This window comes from Hermetia illucens, chromosome 2, assembly GCF_905115235.1.
Source record: "Hermetia illucens chromosome 2, iHerIll2.2.curated.20191125, whole genome shotgun sequence".
NCBI lineage: Eukaryota > Metazoa > Arthropoda > Insecta > Diptera > Stratiomyidae > Hermetia > Hermetia illucens.
In genome coordinates, this window is record NC_051850.1 from 183,332,826 (window position 1) to 183,351,592 (window position 18,767).

Below are 18,767 nucleotides of genomic sequence, written 5' to 3' on the forward strand. Positions count from 1 at the left end.
TGGGACACAAAGGTTCAAACTAAATAATTTAGGTTTGCCTTCATAATTAATGGCTTAGGTATATCGTCCATGGTATCCTTTCGAATACATTATTGCTGAAGGAGTAAATAACATATGGTTTTTGTTAACAAATAAAATGTTTGTATATTTGGATTTTGAGAAAGTGATCCTTCCTAAAGGATTCAACAATATTCGTTGATAAACTGGAAAGAATGTAGTGGCACAGCGGGGGCAAGAACCCACGACTGTATTACCCGCGGCGCAACCAGAGCGGTTTCAAAAGCTCCGAGCCAAACCGGGGGACGCTCCAAAAAGGCGTCTGCAAAGGGTCAGGATCGGCCGGTTACACCGTTGGCGGGATCACGTCCCGGGTTTCTCCACTGAAACCGGGCGGTTTCAGCTCGGGATGGAGTGGCGGCACAACCGAAGTAAGAACCATCAACTGCATTGCCAGCGGTGAGAACATCTCCACCAATGCCGCCAACACATCTGGCGGCCTGGCACGGGGCCGGTGCGTTGAACTTCCTCTTTCTTCTTGTTCGACCACTAAAGAGTGCGGAGGCGGTCCACAACGTAAGACTTAAAAAACATGCTTTAAATTAGTTTCGACTTTTCAGAGAGATTGGAACCGTCAAAAGCGAGGAGAAAAGTGTGGAGAGAATCGAAAGGAAAAGCGCAGAAAACGTGAGAATTAAGGGAAAGTGTAAAAGAGCACTTCACCACGGTTCTCCTTCATGCATCATCTGGTGACATTCCACCACTTGTCGATGATATTACAGACCACCACAGCACTGGGATACGGAAGGCTCTGGCAAGCAGTGACGAAATTATCTTTGTCATCAACACAGTCAAACGGAGTAAAGGTGTCAGCCTTGCCGTTCTCCCTGAGGAACGTAGCCTCGTAGTTTCTGCAGAGTTGCTATTTCGACTTATTTGTAAGTCCTGCGAATCTACGTTCTCTGCGAGACTGGTGAAGATGGGACGGTCGTAAAGATTCCCAAGTAGAAAACTCGGCTTGAGTGTGATAACCGCAGGGGTATTTGCATGCACCAAATCACCAATCACAATCAGTCGTAAAAAGGTAAATCGAGTAGGTCCTGCGTCTGTTATATAAACTTAAAATTTGGTCCCCTTCAAGTAGGGATTGGACGTGCCATTTATCATTAGAGTCACCGTCTAGCACTTTGTAGTCCTGCCCGAAAACGCACCGGACTATGGTGCCTGCTCTAATGCGCTCTATTGATGCCAGGATGCCACCCTCAGTACCGAGGACTACATGAATAGAGGCAAGTTATCTAACTGAATGACTGAGAAAAAGGCTCCTTCGTGATTGTTGCGGAAGTCACCAGAACGATGACGAAGATGAAATTGATGTGGAATTCAATTAAATAATCGTTCCTGAAACCTAAATATCCACATAACCTTCAAAGGGATTCGAACCTGCAAGCACTCATCGAAGCATCGTAGCAAGAAAGAGCCACCACAGACCCTCGCCAATCAAACACAGAAGCCTGAATCGATCACTTGATGTCGTTACCTGCAGGACACATTGGTTCAGTTTCCGATCCAGCCACAACAAATAAGGATTCTTCCGACGCGATGAAAGATGTCGTATGTGAGCCCGAAAACAACCTTACATTTGAGTCATAGTATGATTACTACTTTGCGACACTCGCTAGTGAAGTAAGTCGGAGCGGTTTCACCGATTCAATTCTACAACAAAGACTGACAGAACTTGATCTGTCAGATGTAGTTAACAAAAAGAGGCTCGGAAAACTTCGCAATTCTCGCGACGCGACCTAACAAACATTCTGAGTTCGATATCGGGAGTCACTCAGGTGATGATTTCAAGGTATTGCCTTTTATCAGCGACCTCAAGAGTCCTGAAGACGCTCTGAACCGCATTAACTTACTCACGAAAGAAACCAACCAACACGTGCAAAGTGAGGGATCAGTCTCAGAGGAAGTCCCATCAATTGTTAAGCTCGATCTGCATTGTCTCGTCAACGAAGCCCAGCGTCCTATTTGCTTGAAAAGGGACAAGTACTTCGTTGCAGAATCATCCTAAAACTAAAGTTAAGACAATCTGTGTAAAGAAGCGCCGAAAAACCAGGAATCGGGTCGTTTACCACCGACTCCAAGAAACTTTTCGCGCTCCAGATCACTAAAAGGATTGCAACTCCCCCCCCCCCCAAATCCGTGTCCATATTGGATGGACAACCACTCCTTGATTGACTGCGGCTTGACTTACAAAACTTCCAGAAACTGAAAGCACAAGACGGGATTTCACTTCTATGCAACCGTGTTTAAGGAGACTGTAGGCCCAACCATGAGCGTCGTAATCAATGAAATCAAAGATCTTGAGACCCAAACTGCATCATAAAAGAGCTTTCATGTGACCCCAAATATTGGGATGATCTTTTGCAGGAGGCTAACGGACGACTTACCCAAGATGAAAAGTACCTGAAGAGGTGGAAGGAAGACTTCCCCATAGTCCCTAATCGTATCGCATCGTCGAGGTTCAACCTCTCGTTGAAGAAATTGCTGGTTACCGTAACGTTTGGATAGGGACTGCTCTTCTAAACATAAGAGAAAACTTCTCAGCCACCAATGTATTAAAGCAGAGGCCCTGACGGTTTCCCTGCTGAGTTACTCATTGCTACTTCTTCAGTCTCTCGAGATCTGCTACTTCCACTCGTACAAAAATCCTGGCAACACGAGGCGTTCATCAGGCAGTGAAAAAAGAGGACGTTCATTAAGATTCTAAGGAAGAACATCCACCTTGGGTGTGACAATTGGAAGGGTATCTGCGTACTCTCTGCCGCCGCAAAAGTAATAGCTAAAATAATCCTGGAGGGCATAAAAGAACATCTCAAAAGTTTGATTGCCAAAGAACAGGCTGGTTTCCGCTCTGCAACCTTCAATATTTACCACATCGATCAATATTTCAATATTTCAATATTTATCACACCGATTTTTTTTACGAACAAGGCGGGGAGTTCAAATCTCCGCTTTATCTGCTCTGTATCGGTTTCGTCAAGGCATTTGCCAGCAAAAACAAGGGGGTTATCTGACGCACTCTACGTAGGAGCTTTTTTTTGTTGAGTATGCTGGAAGTCATGAGTCCCTACCCACTTGGTGACAGATCGGACCACTTAGGAAGCAACTTACGTTCTCTTTTGTAGTCCACTTTTTTTTTGGATTTAACACCCAAGTTTTCAAAAAAGAACGAAGAAGTTGACTGACGGTTTCACCCAGGGCAGAGGCAACTCCTCAGACACTGCCTTACACTGTCACCTGCTGCATCGAGGTAAAATCTCGGAAGATTATGAAGCCGAAGCCGAGTCCTCCAGGGTTGCATCTTGCCACCGAAATTATTTCTTCTTGACGTAGGTAATGTTCTTAATGCTTGTCTGGAGGACGTAGAAGAGTTCAATTGACCCCGGTATCCTTCCACAAATACCTCAACTATACCGATGACATCTGTGTGTTTTCTCACCGGACCTTGTCCAAATGGCTCTGGATTCTGAAAGAGAGCAAGTAGGGATGGACAATTCCTAGTCTAACGGTTGCCCGCACTCCTCCCATCCGCGTCGATCAATTTGTATATTCAGGAATCGTGGTTTCTGCCGACAATGACACCAAAATGGATAACGCGCATTAACAGCAATAGACCCGTCTTCGCTGCTTGCCTAAAATGATTGCCTCTTATCTCAACACCGACGTCATGTGCTAATGTTCTCTCTGTGCTACAAGGCCACTTGGCCAAGAGCAGTAGAGGAGGAGTCTAAGACTCTTGTGAAGCCTTGGAAGGAGCTGAAGTGCATTTAGAAAGGCCGTGTGTAATGTCACATAGGTGTGACTAAGGCGCTATACATTACCAAGGGGTGAATGGCAGCCATTTAGTAAAATTTTATCCCTAGATTAGGAGACGTTTTTCCTTATTATACTGAGGACGTTAAAGTTACATTCCGCACTCACGATGATGTGTAGGTTTAGGGGCGGAAGGAACACTTCACCTCGATTTTAAATCGTATGACATCCAGTGAAGGTCTATCTCTTGTGGATGATGGTAAGCTACTATAACATGCTGGACTGTTTTTGATGGCATCAAAAGAGACCCCGGAAGCTTGATTGACAGAGTAGAGGTTGGTTTTTGCTCAGGATCTTCCTGGACCGACGACATCAACCCTTCGCGGCATTGTGGAGAAATATGCGGAGTTTACCACTCCACCTGGATTTAATCGATTTCAAAAAAGCATTCGTGAACGTTAACGGGGGGTGGATTCGCAATGCTCCATGTTGCAGGCACATTCCGTGGTAGCTAATAGGTGTTATCAGAGCGACATGTGCTTAAAGTGTCACACCTTTCATCACAGTGAAAACTCAGAGGAAATTCTAGTCCAGAGCAGAGTCTACCAGAGCTGCATCCAGTCATTGATATTTTCCTTTTCTCATTACATATCGTGACGTAAATAATTAGTCGCTTTTGTTTTTCGGTGGTATTTACTTCGGTATACATGAACCCATATTTCGGGAACAACTCACTCCTTTCTTTGGTCCCTTCTTTGGCCCCTTCTCCGGTGCTGTATGTCTGGCGATCGTGACGCTCCTCTAAGGTAACGTACTTCATCCCAATCCCTTCAGGTCCTTCCAGACAAGGCAGTGGAAAGGAGGAAGGGAAGGGGTTCAAGAAAGGGCGAAGACTTCATTACTATGGGATGGAATTTACTATCCCAGCGATGGAAGCCTCAATTTCAGGATGGCTGAAGTATAGGTCACCGTACGGAGCGCGGAACAATGGAGGGGGGGGGGGACTACAAGGAAAATTGTGAGATGAGTTGAAACATGTTGCCAGCAAATTTTAAAAATTGTGCGTGGGTATGGTTGACTCCCTACATCCTACATATGTTGGGCTTTACCACGACCATCTAATTATACTACTCTGATTCCCATTTTAAAGTGTTACCTGGTAGGAGGGCTTTTTCAAAAAAATAGTTCATGGTTTTGTTCGTCGGGACAAAGACGCACTCATCAGATGCTGCCTCACCCCTGCCTTGCGAAACAGCGCGACCGAAAGCATCTACAGGCATCTAGTTGATGGCCGACGCAAGGATCCTTATATTCGCCAAAAAGATTGTTTTTGGCTTTTTGGAGTTCAATAGAGTACACAGATTTCAATCCAGACCATTCTGTTCGGGTGTTTTACCATTCCAATTAGCCTTTCCATCGGTTGAAAGTGTATTTTATTCCCAGAAATTCTTCCAATACTTCCACATTACCGAACAGGTGCGTCTAATTTTGCAATACCCACCTTCCATGTTATCCTTCCACAGGTTTTCCAATTTACTCAAATGAAAAATCATAAATGCCCTACCTCGGCTAAAGGTCGACAAAAATTCATATCCACATCCACATTCGTTGAACTTAAGAAAAACAAGTCCCAGTGCAATTTCCTTTTATTCCTGCGCTATCATCGCAGCCGACAACATCCTTGAACGCCAATTGTGATGCAAATGCTGGTGGTACAATAAAAGGATGAATATGGAATAAAAAGCTGAAGATTCCCTTTTTTCTCCCACTTCGCTTTTATCCTCTTTCATCGACGTCATACGATCTCCCGTTCAAGTTATGAAAATCCAGTCGCATGGACTATTTCCACGGGTGGAATATTGAAAATTTACTTTGCATAATTCGTTTGGGAAAAAGGAAAAAAGGCTTTACCGTCAGCAGCGGGTAGGTAGCGGTTTAAAGTCAAGTATTGGCTTTAAAATGTTTACTTGATGAAAGTACTTTGTGCAAAAAGGATGTTTGAGAGATTACCTCCAGTGACAATATTCGGCAGAACGTTTGGAGTGAAGTCCCACCAACCTCCCTGGAGCAATAAGTCTACTTTTTGATGGAATAAATTCTCAAGGCTCTGACTGTAGTTGGAAGGACAAGGGTGGCGGAATCTAGCCGGCTCAGATCGTCAGACAGTCTAGTACCTGACACTAGCTAGAGCTGGGCAATCTCAAAAATAGTACATGATGGTCTCTCTCCCCTCTCTGCAGTTTCTACCAAGCGTAGCGTTGTAGGGTCCCTGTATATATTTTCATTTGTTTGTCTCAAAAGCCGTCGCGACTGGGTTTTATTGTTGAGGAGCCTTGACTCAGCGCACGTGGTGAGCCATCTGTAGTCGACAGTCCTCGCATAGTGCCAATAAATTTCACCCTCCACAGCCACCAACAGGACGCAGATTGCGCCTATCGAGGGGCTGCCAAAAATAAGGTCCCAGTCCGTGACCTATTCACCCCCCTTTATGTTTCTATGACTGGTAACTCAGACTTTATGTGTGTGGGCCAGACTATCCAGCACGTCTCTGTACTGTTCCACCAGCGAGGAGGATGTCGTCACTGATTATCAGACCTTAGTGGTGGTTAGAATGGCGGTGGTTAATGATTCGAGTTTCACCAACGACTGGGTCTGTTGGAACTTCCAAACAGGGCCCCAACTAACAGTTCTCCTTGCTAACGAGGAAGTTCGTTGACAGTTACAGCTTGAAAGATTCGTTCCAGAAGCACTGCAATTTTTTAAGAAATATTGGGCTCTTTTATCTTCCAGAATGTTAGTACGTTTTGCAGGATTGTTAACGCTTTCAATGCTCCTAGCAGTTCTGATGACTGACTTTTACTTCTTCAGGTAGTCCTTCTCTTCTCCAGCTTATCAGCATGGACCCCTGCGTCCCTGTCTGGAGCCTCAACTTTTGATACTAGATTTTGTGGTCACCGGGATACACTTTCGACCAGGTCATATACTTAGGGCTATAATCCCTAAATACCCAGGCTGAGAAGAAAATACGGAGGATCTTTTAGGCTTGCTAATTGCTCAGAGCGATGGTCTTCATACGCAATTAAACAGAGCCTTCAGAAACAATATGGAAGGCAAAGATAAACTTCTCACGATCGGGGTAGATGACCATTCCCTGAAGGCAATAAAACGTCAAAAATGCCATCTCAACTATATATTTGGTAACATATCTGTGCACGCGCACAGGGAAAGCCAAAGAAAGACAATTCGGAGGCGACATCAGGTGGAAAATCTACCGATGTCCCCGAAGGAATCCTGGAGGCCATAAGAGCTGAAAGCGCCGAATCGAGCAGGGCAGTAGACCCACTGACAGGTGGAGAAGACGGCCTGGATGACTTAGAACTGGATCTTCTAGGGACTTGGGTGGACAGTGACATACAAAAATATTTGGGAATCACGCTAGACCAAAAGTTACTCTGGAAGACACATGTCGGAAACACTTGTCGGGAAGCCACGAGGGCTCTGATGACTTGCAGATCTATAGCAGGAAAAAAGTGGGTTTGCAGCCCGAAGGCACTACTTTCGATATATACTGCAATAGTAAGGCCAATGATTACCTATGGAGCGGTAATCTGGGCAGAAAGAACCGAACTCAGCACACAAGCCAGGGAATTACATAAGCTCCAAAGGCTGGCTTGCGTGTGTATCAATGGGGCAATGAGGACATGCCCAACGGCATCCCTGGAGGTCCTTCTGGGATTAACCCCTCTCCATCTGCACATACAGATGCAGGAGATCAATATTCAGGATGGCCGGAAGTATGAGTGAGGCGGGGAGCTGCCTAAATCGAAGGAAGATTGATATCCTTTCTAGGCGGTATCCCGAATTACAGATACCGAGGGGCAACATGACAACGAGGTTTCACTTCGATAAAAATGGGCAGGTACACTAGCATATTCCAGGCGGAAATTTACGCCATAGACAAATGTGCCTCTTTTAATCTGCAAAGGAACTACAGGGGGCAGAACATAGCTATTCTCACCGATAGCCAAGCAGCGATCAAGGCACTTAGGTCCAACCAGGTGAACTCTAAAGTGGTATCGGAATGCCTTGAGATACACTCGGCTCGTCCAACAAGGGAGCAGGGATGCCTTTACAATGGACCAGAACCCTTCTGTAGAATCGGAAATGGTTTCATGGCTATGAATCTAAGAAATAAAGAGAAACGGTTGAGGGAACTATATTGGGCGGGCCTACCAGGGATGGAGCAGTCCATGGTGCTTATTGGGGGATACGAACCCATGCGTACAAAGGATTGCTTAAACCTCACCAAAAGGAACCTCCGAATCATAGTGGGAATTCACACTGGTCATTGTCGGCTGAACTATCACCTTGGGAAGCTAGGGATATCTACGGACACTGCCTGCAGGTTTTGTGAGAAGGAGGACGAAACCTCTATACACGTCCTGGGACAGTGTCCGGCACTTGTGCAAAGTAGGTCGATACATCTGGGAGAACACTTAATACCAGATGCAAAGCTGAAACATCTGGAAGTGGGGAACATACTAAAGTTCCTAGCGATTACATGCCTGCTTAAGATACTATGATCAACAGGTACACTATAACCAGTAAAAAGGGCACAATAGTTCTTCAAGGACGCGGTGCGACTTTCCCTTAACAGAATAATATTAATAATGACTTACAAAAACCCTATGTAGGAGCCGGAGGGTGATACTCCGTCAGTGGAGAAGAGCTCTAAGCACTAACGATGCCAATGGTCAGCGCTAAGATGGCTCAGGTGAACTACTACCATGCAAAAGCTGCATCTGCAGTAATTCTGAAGTGCGGTGGTTACTGTAGAGGCCCTGGCAAATTTGGTCTAACCAGATCTTCTAGAGCTTAGGGTGGACAGCGACTTGCAAAAAACGCCATGTAGCAGGAGGGTTACACTCCGATAGTAGAGAAGAGTTCTAAACACTAATGGTGCCAATCGCCAGCGCGAAGATGGCTTTGGTGAACCTGCATCTGCAGTAATTCTGAATTGCGGTGGTACCTGTAGGGGCCCTGTCAAATTTGGTGTAAATAGTCTGACCAGATTTCCTTTCTCCGTGAAAGGTTAGAAAAAAGTTATACTGAAATTCAAATAGAGAAGTATCTGGCTGTGATCCGAATAGGATTTCTGCTCAAATACGCTCTAGTTCTCTACCCTGGAAGTCTCATTGTCAGTTAGTAGGGTGCTATTAAGCACCTCTTTTCAACCACCATAATATTCCTATCTGAAGAAGCGAAAGGTTGGTATACTGTACCTGATTCACACCGATAGGCTTGTGTTCAAAATAAATAATAAGAAAATCGAACAGAAACTCACCTCCTGCGTCGATTGGTGAACGGCCCCATGCCTCGCATTGGAATCTCACGTCAGATATAATTCTGGCAGCGGTGCTGAACGGTCACGGGTCAGGTAAACCGAGGCGATATATCCGTTTTCCGCTCCCGCCTGTACCAATTTTACTACGGACTGGGATAGGTCTAGGTCTGTCCCAATTAATGTCTATATTGCTGTGAAATAAATTGAAATATTTGGAACCTTTCGATATATTAGTGCGATGTCCTCTGAGAGGGAAGAAAGAAGATTGACAGAAACGCAATTAGATCGCTGCAGATTTACTTGACTTCCCCTATCTTCGTCTACTTACGAGGATCGTTCATCGTTATCATACCGTCCGGAACAGCTGGCTTTTGTTTCTGCGTTAGCTTCCGGCAGCTGACATTTCTCCAAATCCACGTTTCCCGAGAGACCACCGACATCGACAACTTTTGGGTAAGAGTGCTAATGGCTGGTACTCGCTGCGTCCAGTTCAGTTTCCAGGCTGGAAGTTTCCACTGTTGATTTCAGCACTGTTTTGGCTAGCCAATCGCCAATCAACGACATTCGCTGCACTATTTGTAATGAGCCTGAATCAACCCGCTTAAAACTCGTTGACCGCGATGGGTACTGTGGTAGATCTTTACACATTAAATATCTAGGCATTACCGCCGCTTTCCTCGACATTAGCGCTTCAAATATGTCCTATCGCTGTAGCAGTAGTTGTGACACTACGCTTTCTGATACGTTCCAGCAAGCAATTCCAGCAGGAGCATCTCTGCTCTTACTTCCGCTATCCGGCACTTTACCTGGCGTCAATATATTACCAGCCACTGTCTCATCCCCGTCCTCCAGGTACGTTATCCACCTACTCCAACTGCTTCACACTCTTTTGATACAGCTCCGATAGCTTTGACCTTCCCGGCGAAGCCTATCAGCCCAAACTTCGTCCGCGAACGTGCTTTCTCAGAAGAGGTTGCTGTTCACCCGCCGTTAGGAGTACTTGAGAGCCCCATAGCTCTTCCAATACCAACTAACCCATCTTCAGCACGCTATCTCTCCACCGGGTTGTAAATGCCTTCCACCCCAGTGCATCAGACATGAGCCGCCTTTATTTCGAGCTCGACTCCTACGCACTCGGGTGGTTCTCCGCTTCAAGTCGCTTCACCGACTAAGCAACTTGTCGTTACCAGACTTTTCTGCTTCTTCTGATGAAGCTCTTATTTACATCAGAAGTCAAGCTGGTCTTTCTCCATCGTCTCTTTCGTGCGTGAAACTGACGAAGGACGGCTTCTCCGACCGCGTAATTGTATCCTTCAAAGTGACGTATCCACATGACTTCGATACCATCGTCCAACGCTCCTTTTAGCCGCAAGGAGTATTCCCAGCGGTATAAATTATGAACAAATTGCCGAGTCGCCCGCTTGTCTCGCCGTCCAGCATAAACAACTTGTCAACTAGATTAAGTCTTTATTAACAAAATCTGAGAGGCCTATGTACCAAGCTGTCGTGGATTTCCAACACCATCTCATCTGTATCACTGAAACGTGGTTGGATGATAGGATTTTAAACTTTAGGCTCCTCGATGGGTTCTTTATCTTTCGCTGCGACAGAGATCGCGTAGCTTCAGGTAAATCAGTTGGTGGGGGTGCTTTGAGCGGGGTTAAGTCCCCGCTACGAGCTGAATCCATATTTTCTTCATCTTCTAGCCCGTATGGTTGTGTCACCCTACGTGCTTTCCCTCCCAACGCAGTACTTTTATTATATGTCGCGTATACTTCCCTGGCCTCAGTCCCTTCTATGTGTATGATGAATTCTTCGACAATCTTTCAGAGGTCCTGCAACTTTCCCCTCTCTTCCCTTCATTGTCTGTGGTGCCTTTAACCTCCCTTTGCTCTCCTGGCCTAATATTTTCGGTCCGCCACAGCTTCCAATTTGTTCGTCTTATCCGTCTCTCCCTTTATTCACTCTCATGAACACCTGTGCTGCTCTTCGGTTCAACCGCACCACAAATCATCTAAATCGCGATGGAGTTCTCTCCAACATGTCAGAACGGCTCCTTTCTCAATATTCTCTTGCTTTTCCTATGCTGTTCCTAATGTTCATCATCCTGCTCTTGAGTTCGAGGTTAAACTCCCACGCCTCCACTCCCATAATATGCGCAAGTCCTCTAAGCTCAACTTTCGTAAGGACAATTTTCAGGGTTTGAACTTAGCTCTAGCGTCAAGCAACTGGGCTCCCATTCTCTCAACATTAACCTGTTAACCTGCGATCAACCTCTCCTCCCCTTTGACTCCATTCTGTCTCACCTCCTTCCTAGTTATGTCCTTTCCTCCACAAAATCACTGAGCTCCTACCCATTATGGTTTACCACCGAAATCCATAAAAAAAACCCGTCTGAGGCAAGCTGCGAGGAAAAAGTTTTTATCCTCCGGAAGCCGTGAAGACCATTTCAGCACTCTGCGAACTTCAGTTAGGTCGCTGATAGGTAAGTCTAGGAAGGATTATCTGGACAGTTTTGAAGTCGAATTGGAGCGTGGTGACTTGTGGCCTTTATGGTCTCGTGTCTGTAATGCCCGCACCCTCCCACTTTCATCAAACTCTTTGGCATCACTGCTACCTATCCTCATTTATCTTGTGATTGACTTTGCGGGTACTTCTCTTCGTTATATAACTCCTCTCTCCTCCTTCTGAGTACAACTTCCTCCAAATTTCCTGCCATTCCCTTCCTTACTCCCTCCTTACTCCTTCTTTACTTTATTCCTTCTTTGGTGGTGTACCTCATTCACAACATTGATGCCAATATTGCACTCAGTCCGATGGTCTTTCCAACCTCTTCCTGATTAAAACCTCAGTTCATTTCCTTTCCTCTCTGGATTACCATCACTTCATCGCTTGCCTCCTACTTCTCCTTCCGATTCTGTGGCGTTTCCTTTGATGGTTGCACTTCTGGTACTTTTTCCCCCTCCTCTAGTGTGCCACAAGGATCCATTCTAGGACCTCTTTTATTTTTATTCCTTATTAACGACCCCTCCTCTATCCTCACTTGTCCTCGCTTGTAATACGCCGATGACCTCAAGCTGCATTCTTTTGTTTCGCCCCAATAGATTGCGTCTCCCTACAGGCAAATCCAGATACTTTGGTCCATTGGTGGACTGTTAATAAATTGGCTCTTAATGTCAGCAAATGCCACTCGATGTTTTACTTGCTTAAAACTTCCCCCATCCCTTTCTCCTACTTTCTTGGTGGTTACTCTCTGTTCTATCTGAACTCTATCCGGAATCTGGGCGTCACCTTCGACGATAAACTCCGTTTTGACAGCCACTACTTCGATATCACCAACCGTGCTTCCAAAATGTTAGGGTTCATACTGCGTTCCTGTACTGATTTCACCTCGGTCCAACCCTCCAAAAGAAGATACAGCGCAAATTCACCCCTTCGCTCTTCGTCAAGATGAACCTCCCCTGCGTTGACTATCCCGCCCGCTCCGTACCTTTCTTTAAAAACGTAGAATCTTCCTTGATCTTTGCACCCTCTTCAAACTCTCTGCTGGAGTACTGAACTGCTCGGAGAGTATGTCGGAGTTATAATGCGCTTCGCACCACCAGTTCTCCTATACTTCGCATGAATGTGAGAATGCATCCCTCTGAATGTAACCCTTAAGTCAATCCATGGATCCCGCCTTCAACCTTTCAGTAACTTCTCAAAACGCGAGTTAATTTAAAAACCAAAATTTTAATCCTGCTCGAATCCTGAACTTCACGAGACGCGAGGCGCATTATCTTCATCCCCTATTCACACCGATGTACGTATCTGACGTGGGTACCCAAGGTGCTCCAATATTTTAGTGCGTTCGAGAGGGAATATGGCAGAGGCTAGGAAAAATGTTAGTTTTCGTGTTCACCTCAAGTGTTTATGAAAATTTCATTAGCATCCTTCCGTGCATTATCCTGTACGATATTAACACACTTGAAGTGTAGACGAGGGTCGGGCGAAAATCATATGCAATAATCAGTCCTCATGTGGGATTGTGAATTATTTGTAAAGCTCATGTGTTCGCTTTGTATAAAAATGAGCGGATGATTACGTATCATAATTTCTGGAATGGTCGCTTCATGTTTTGCTCCTGTTGGCTTTCGTGGTTGTGTTTCAAACTGGCACATTTAAAATTCATTAAGGTTTTGCGAAATAAGTGAAATAAATTTTTAAATTGGATTAAGGGAGTATGGAATAATTTTTTTTATACCTTTTTCTGCTCACATATGTATATACAGGTATAGTACGTACGGCGATGGGAGTGTTTTCGCACGTGCCAGGATAGTAAGGGGTTTAACAGAATTAAATTGTTAAAAATCAGAATAATGGCTTTCAGTAAACTTCTCGTTGTTTCCTCTTTTGTACAACCAATACGACACTGGAATTGAAGTAAAAAATCATATTTTGTTTTTAATTAGTGTGGTCCGTTGTCAAGTGGAAGCAAGAATTAGGACCTGAAACAATTTTTATCTAGACTAAGGCCAGCTGAGGTCTGAACCGACGGGGAAGAAATGATCAGTTTCGACTCCCCGTAGTCCCCGTTCCAACAAATGTCAAAACTGAGACCGACTTTGGAAAGCACTAACCAAGATCTTTCTTTTGATACCCCACATGGCTATATTTGATGAAAAAAATGTTCACCCTGCTTTGCATGGATCCGCCCTTAGATTCGAGCTTCCAAAACCCCCACCTATCTATATCAGAATGTCACGTGGAAACGCAAAATTATATGTGATATATCTCAAGAAAGGGAACATTAAGGAGGCTAAGGTGGAAGTAAGCGACGAAGCAAGATAGTACTCCATGGCCATCTTGCTAGATGACCATAAGACAAAGTGCCACACCTTCTAGCTAAAAAGCGGTAACTGCCTGAAAGTGATGATAATAGATGTTGATCCTGGAAATAATTCAAAATCTGAAGGAGCAAGGTCTCAAAATGTCCTAACTGCTCTTCAATATGAATCTCTCTACTGACTCCAGCGGAACCATCATAGGCAAGTCTCATCCGATCTACACAATTCGATACATCCTTTACAGAGGAGTAAGTGTCGAGAAATCCCATAAACAGATCAATGCAGTACAGTGTCATAACTGCTAAGAATTCGATCACGTTTGCGGGGGGTTTCAACCAATAAATAAATGTTTCAGCAACCGTGGATTCAAACATGCAGTCCTTGAATAGTTGACTTGTCTACCAACTGACCCGCAAAACATTCAATTTCAGAACCAGCACGCAGGCTCAGGGCCTCTGTCATCAAATGAAAATAGGAACGAGCTCAAAATGCTACTCCACAAGAACCAAATCTATATAATGGTAATGCTATAAACGATCTGATGATAAGCAAGTCAAAAAGGAGCCGTCGCACGCCCCTCCTCTTGAATGCACTTCCTTTGCTGGACGAAGGGTTTTAGTCAAGCCACGGAGGTCCGTTTGACCATGTCCCCGCCGTTAGGCTATAATGATGCCGGCCTCGCTCGAGGACTTCGAAGGGACCCTCGTAAGTTTGCTGCAGTGGCTTGCGAGGGGCGTCCGTCCTGATTAGGACATGTGTGAAGGATTTGAAGTCGCTCGGCACGTCAGCCATGGTTTCCGCAACTCCCCAGTGACAGGGTCAGGGTCCAGCTCCGCGGAACTTGCAGCAAATTCATCGTGATTGGCTGTTCGAAGGCCAAGTAGAATAAGTGGTAGAACCTGCGACCAAGGAGTGTCGTCTTGGACCTGCGACCGTGGAGTGTCATCTTGGGCCATTATAGGGGCCTTTACTGTCCTGTGCCACTTTTCGAGCATTTCATTGGACTCCTGGTGGTATCGGGTTGTCTGGTGGTGTTTAAAGCGCTTGCCCAATCTGAGAAAAGAAACTACATTCCCTGGTCGATGATTATAATTACCGGCACACGAAAGCGTGGAGTTTATTCTCTACAGAGGGCCTCAGTACAAGATTGTGCAGAAATGTCTTTCAAAGCATCGCCTCAGACCACCGCGTGAACATATCGATAATTGTGACTCTATACCTGAAACCTGCAAAGAGCCAATGATATCCTATCTCTTTCCTCACATGCATTGTAGTATTGCACTTCTGTCATGCGATGCAGTGTCTGGCCTAAGAATTAATGTCCTTGATTATGGACGGCCAGAAATACATGTCAGTGACTAACCCATTGGTTGTCCACATGGACACGCAGCCCTGTGGATCAAACCGTGAATGGCATGAGATACTTCCTTTTCGGAAATCGGCCGGAATATATTACCTTGGTCCCTTGTTTGAGGTTTGGGGGTATATACTGAATGTTAAGCCGACAGTAGGAAACACCCTAAATGTGTATTTGGAGTTGATCCTTAAGCTCTATAAAACTGATTCCAGGCACTTGAATGTCGGAAGTGAACTGGCTGATAGAACTCAAGTGCCGAAGTTGACAAGGGGATGTTTTGTGGGGCTTTTGTTTCAAAGCAAAAGTGAGTGCATTATGGTCCGCAAACAATATGAACGGCAGGCCTTCAAGAGAATACCAAAAGTATTTAATAACGGGGTATACGTCCAATAACTCACGATCATATTAGTTCCGTTGAGCAGTTCAACGGCTGCCAGATTTGGTTTACTTTTTGGTGAAGAGCAGCACCTACGACGATGTCTGAGGCATCGACGAATACGCAAGGGGTGCATCTTGCCGAGGGAATGCCAGAAGTGTAGTATCCACCAGCTGTTGCTTGGTGGTCTCAATCACCTGGACGGTCTCTGGGAACCACATAATTAGACAGAAGTCTTTGGTTTTCTGCCCAGACAGGAAGGCGTTAAGGATCGACTGATGATGGACGGCCTTGGGCAAGAAATGACGACAGGAGTTTAACATGCTCAACAACTCTAACGCTTTTTTGAAGCGGGAAGCGCGAAATCGCTTGCACCTTGACTGGCTCCGGTTGGATGCCATCAGGGGAAATATTGTGCGCGAGGATTCTTACTTGCGATTGTAGGAATTTGCACTCTTCAACGATAAGTACCAGACCGGCCTCAAGGAAACGTTCAAAAATGCACTCGAGGTGTTCCAAATGCTTGGACTCAGAAGATGACGCGACCAGACCATCATCTAAATATACGAAACAGAAGTGCGTAGGGTAAAATCCAGTTCAGTGTCAACGTCGGTAGAAACCACCCTTCCTAGATACACAAATTAATCGACGGCTTTTATGTTCGGCCCATTAATGCAGATAGGAAGAGTCCAATAACCCGTCAGACTGAGAACCTTGCTTTTGTTCGTGTTGATCTTCAGTCTTCATCCACTTGCCTCCTTTTATAAATCTAGAGCCATTTGGCCAAGCTTCATGAGACGATGAGAGAGCAAACAGGTATTATCGGCCCAGTCGAGGTATTTCAGTAAAGATGTCATCGTGCACTGAATTCCTCCACAATCTCCGGACAAGGTAGAATACAGAACGTCACTGATTACAATACGAAATAATGTCGGTGGGTAGATGTAACCCAGGGAGACTTCGCTTTGGACCTCAAAATCCACTGAGTTGTTACCTCGGTACAGAACATCATCATATGGCGCTCCGTTTCTCTGGAATGCCCCTCCTGCGTAGAGCAGACCAGATACACTCCCTGCTCTTGCTATCGGTAGCGAAGCTCTAAAATCCGCGCTCTGCTTTAAGATGATCTGTGGGGTGTTGATGTGGTCAATGCAGGAGGATCCGGAGCGGAAACCAACCTGTTTTTTATCGAGCAAGCTTTCGAGATGCTCTTTAATGCGTTCCAGGATTATTTTAGCTATTATATTTGTGGCGGCAGGTTGCGCACAGACATCTTCCAATTATCATACTCCAAGCAATTTAATTACCTCTTTTGAAATTCTTGGCCCCAAATTTTTAATCGCAGGCGAGGTGTATATGCAAAATCCAGGCAACCAGTTTGGATCTGGCCCGGAATGGAAAAGAAAAGTTCGTATCTATGCTAACCTTGCCAGGCGCTGCATGAACGAAAACTGTTTTACATTTCGGGACAGATTCTACAAAACTACTTCGGGAGTAGCGGTGGGGACCCCCTCTCGCCGTTACTCACTGAAAGGTTAATGTCATCAATCGAAGAAGAAATTGTATCGAGGGGAATAATCCTGGTAGGATACTAAAATGAACTGGGGTGGCTATCTAACCTTCGTTGGGACTAACTTCTCACCTAATCTATGACTCCAAACTGACACCATGAACGGTCCACGGCGTAACCATAAGCGATAAGCAAATACTATTAGAGAGAAATTCCAACAAGTGAAATAAATCAATTTTCGAGCTCCTTAAAGCAAAAAAAGGAAGCGAAGGTATAATGCCAAAAAAGTCGTTTACCGAATACAAAAAACACCCTTAATGGACCAAATGAATCATTTAAGGGCCCCCTATATTGATCGCAACGAGAGAGAGAGAGGGAGAGTTCATAACTCCATTAGCGGATTGAGCCACGAAACTGACTCCAACTAATGAATCTGCAACACCACTGAAAGGTTAAAGAAAAACCAATATTACTTGAAATATCCATCAGAGTCACTTGGCCAAAAATTTCGCCCTTCATATCCACCATGTGTTTATTCACAGCAGTCGTACTTATGTATGTTTTGCCGCAGCGGAATCCACTCTCTCACCTCCCAAGTCCTTGTATTTCATGCTCCTGTCATTCACTGAAAATCTAACGAAGATCAACATCAAGACAGTCCCCAGATATGACCTCATCATTGATAATATGTTACTGAAACTATTTTTTACATAGTCAACTCAATAATCAGAATAAATTCGGCATTTGAAGCTGGAAACATGCCTCGATCACGGCTCTCTAAATCAGAAAAAGATTGAACAAAAGTCTGCATTTTTTCAAAATTTTCGGAAAATTGGACAAAGGTCTAATAATAAAAATCAGCCCCTCTTCCCCCCAACCAGATTTCTAGTATTTTGCACATATTACAAAATTTTAAGGCTGAACTTAAGGGGGGCTCCTCAATGGATAGTATTTTTAGGCGTAGATGTCACATAAAGGCACCACCGTGGTTTTTTCAGATTTTTCCGTTGTTTCGGGTGTAGTTTCTTAGAATAATCTCTTATAATAAGTGACCGCTTTCCAACCCCGGTACTCCCCCTTTAAAACCGTAGTACTAATCGAGACCATTCATTCGATATCCCACACGGCTATGTTTGATGGAAAAAAATGCAGCACCTTTTTTCCTGTCTTTAAACTCCAAATTTAAAGATGCGAATCATTTGATACCTACCAAGTGTGTTAATATGTATAAAAAATTCTTAATAACATCAGATGTATCCGCGGAAATATGATAGAATTTTAACAAACACTATTTACATTGCGAGTTACCTCCGTCATTACAATCACATTCCCGTTCCAAATAAACCACTCTCCCATTGGATAAATATCTGTAAGTAAAGATTGCATTTATCAATTATTCGTCTTTGTAGCGGGCAATAACATGAAGCTAATTGCAGTCAGTCAATGGCTTACCAATATTTGAACAACAAACATCTCAAGCAACCATTCAACCACCTTTGGAGGCTTGGAAAAAACGATTCAACGAGGAACGAGTCTTATTC

At 44.7% G+C, this 18,767-nt stretch overlaps 1 protein-coding gene across 1 annotated transcript in view; it reads left to right on the plus strand.

Moving 5' to 3' along the window:
- Positions 1-18,767, plus strand: part of LOC119647856 (RNA-binding protein Musashi homolog Rbp6) — a 1,519,969-nt gene that overhangs the window by 23,234 nt on the left and 1,477,968 nt on the right. The window lies entirely within an intron of this gene.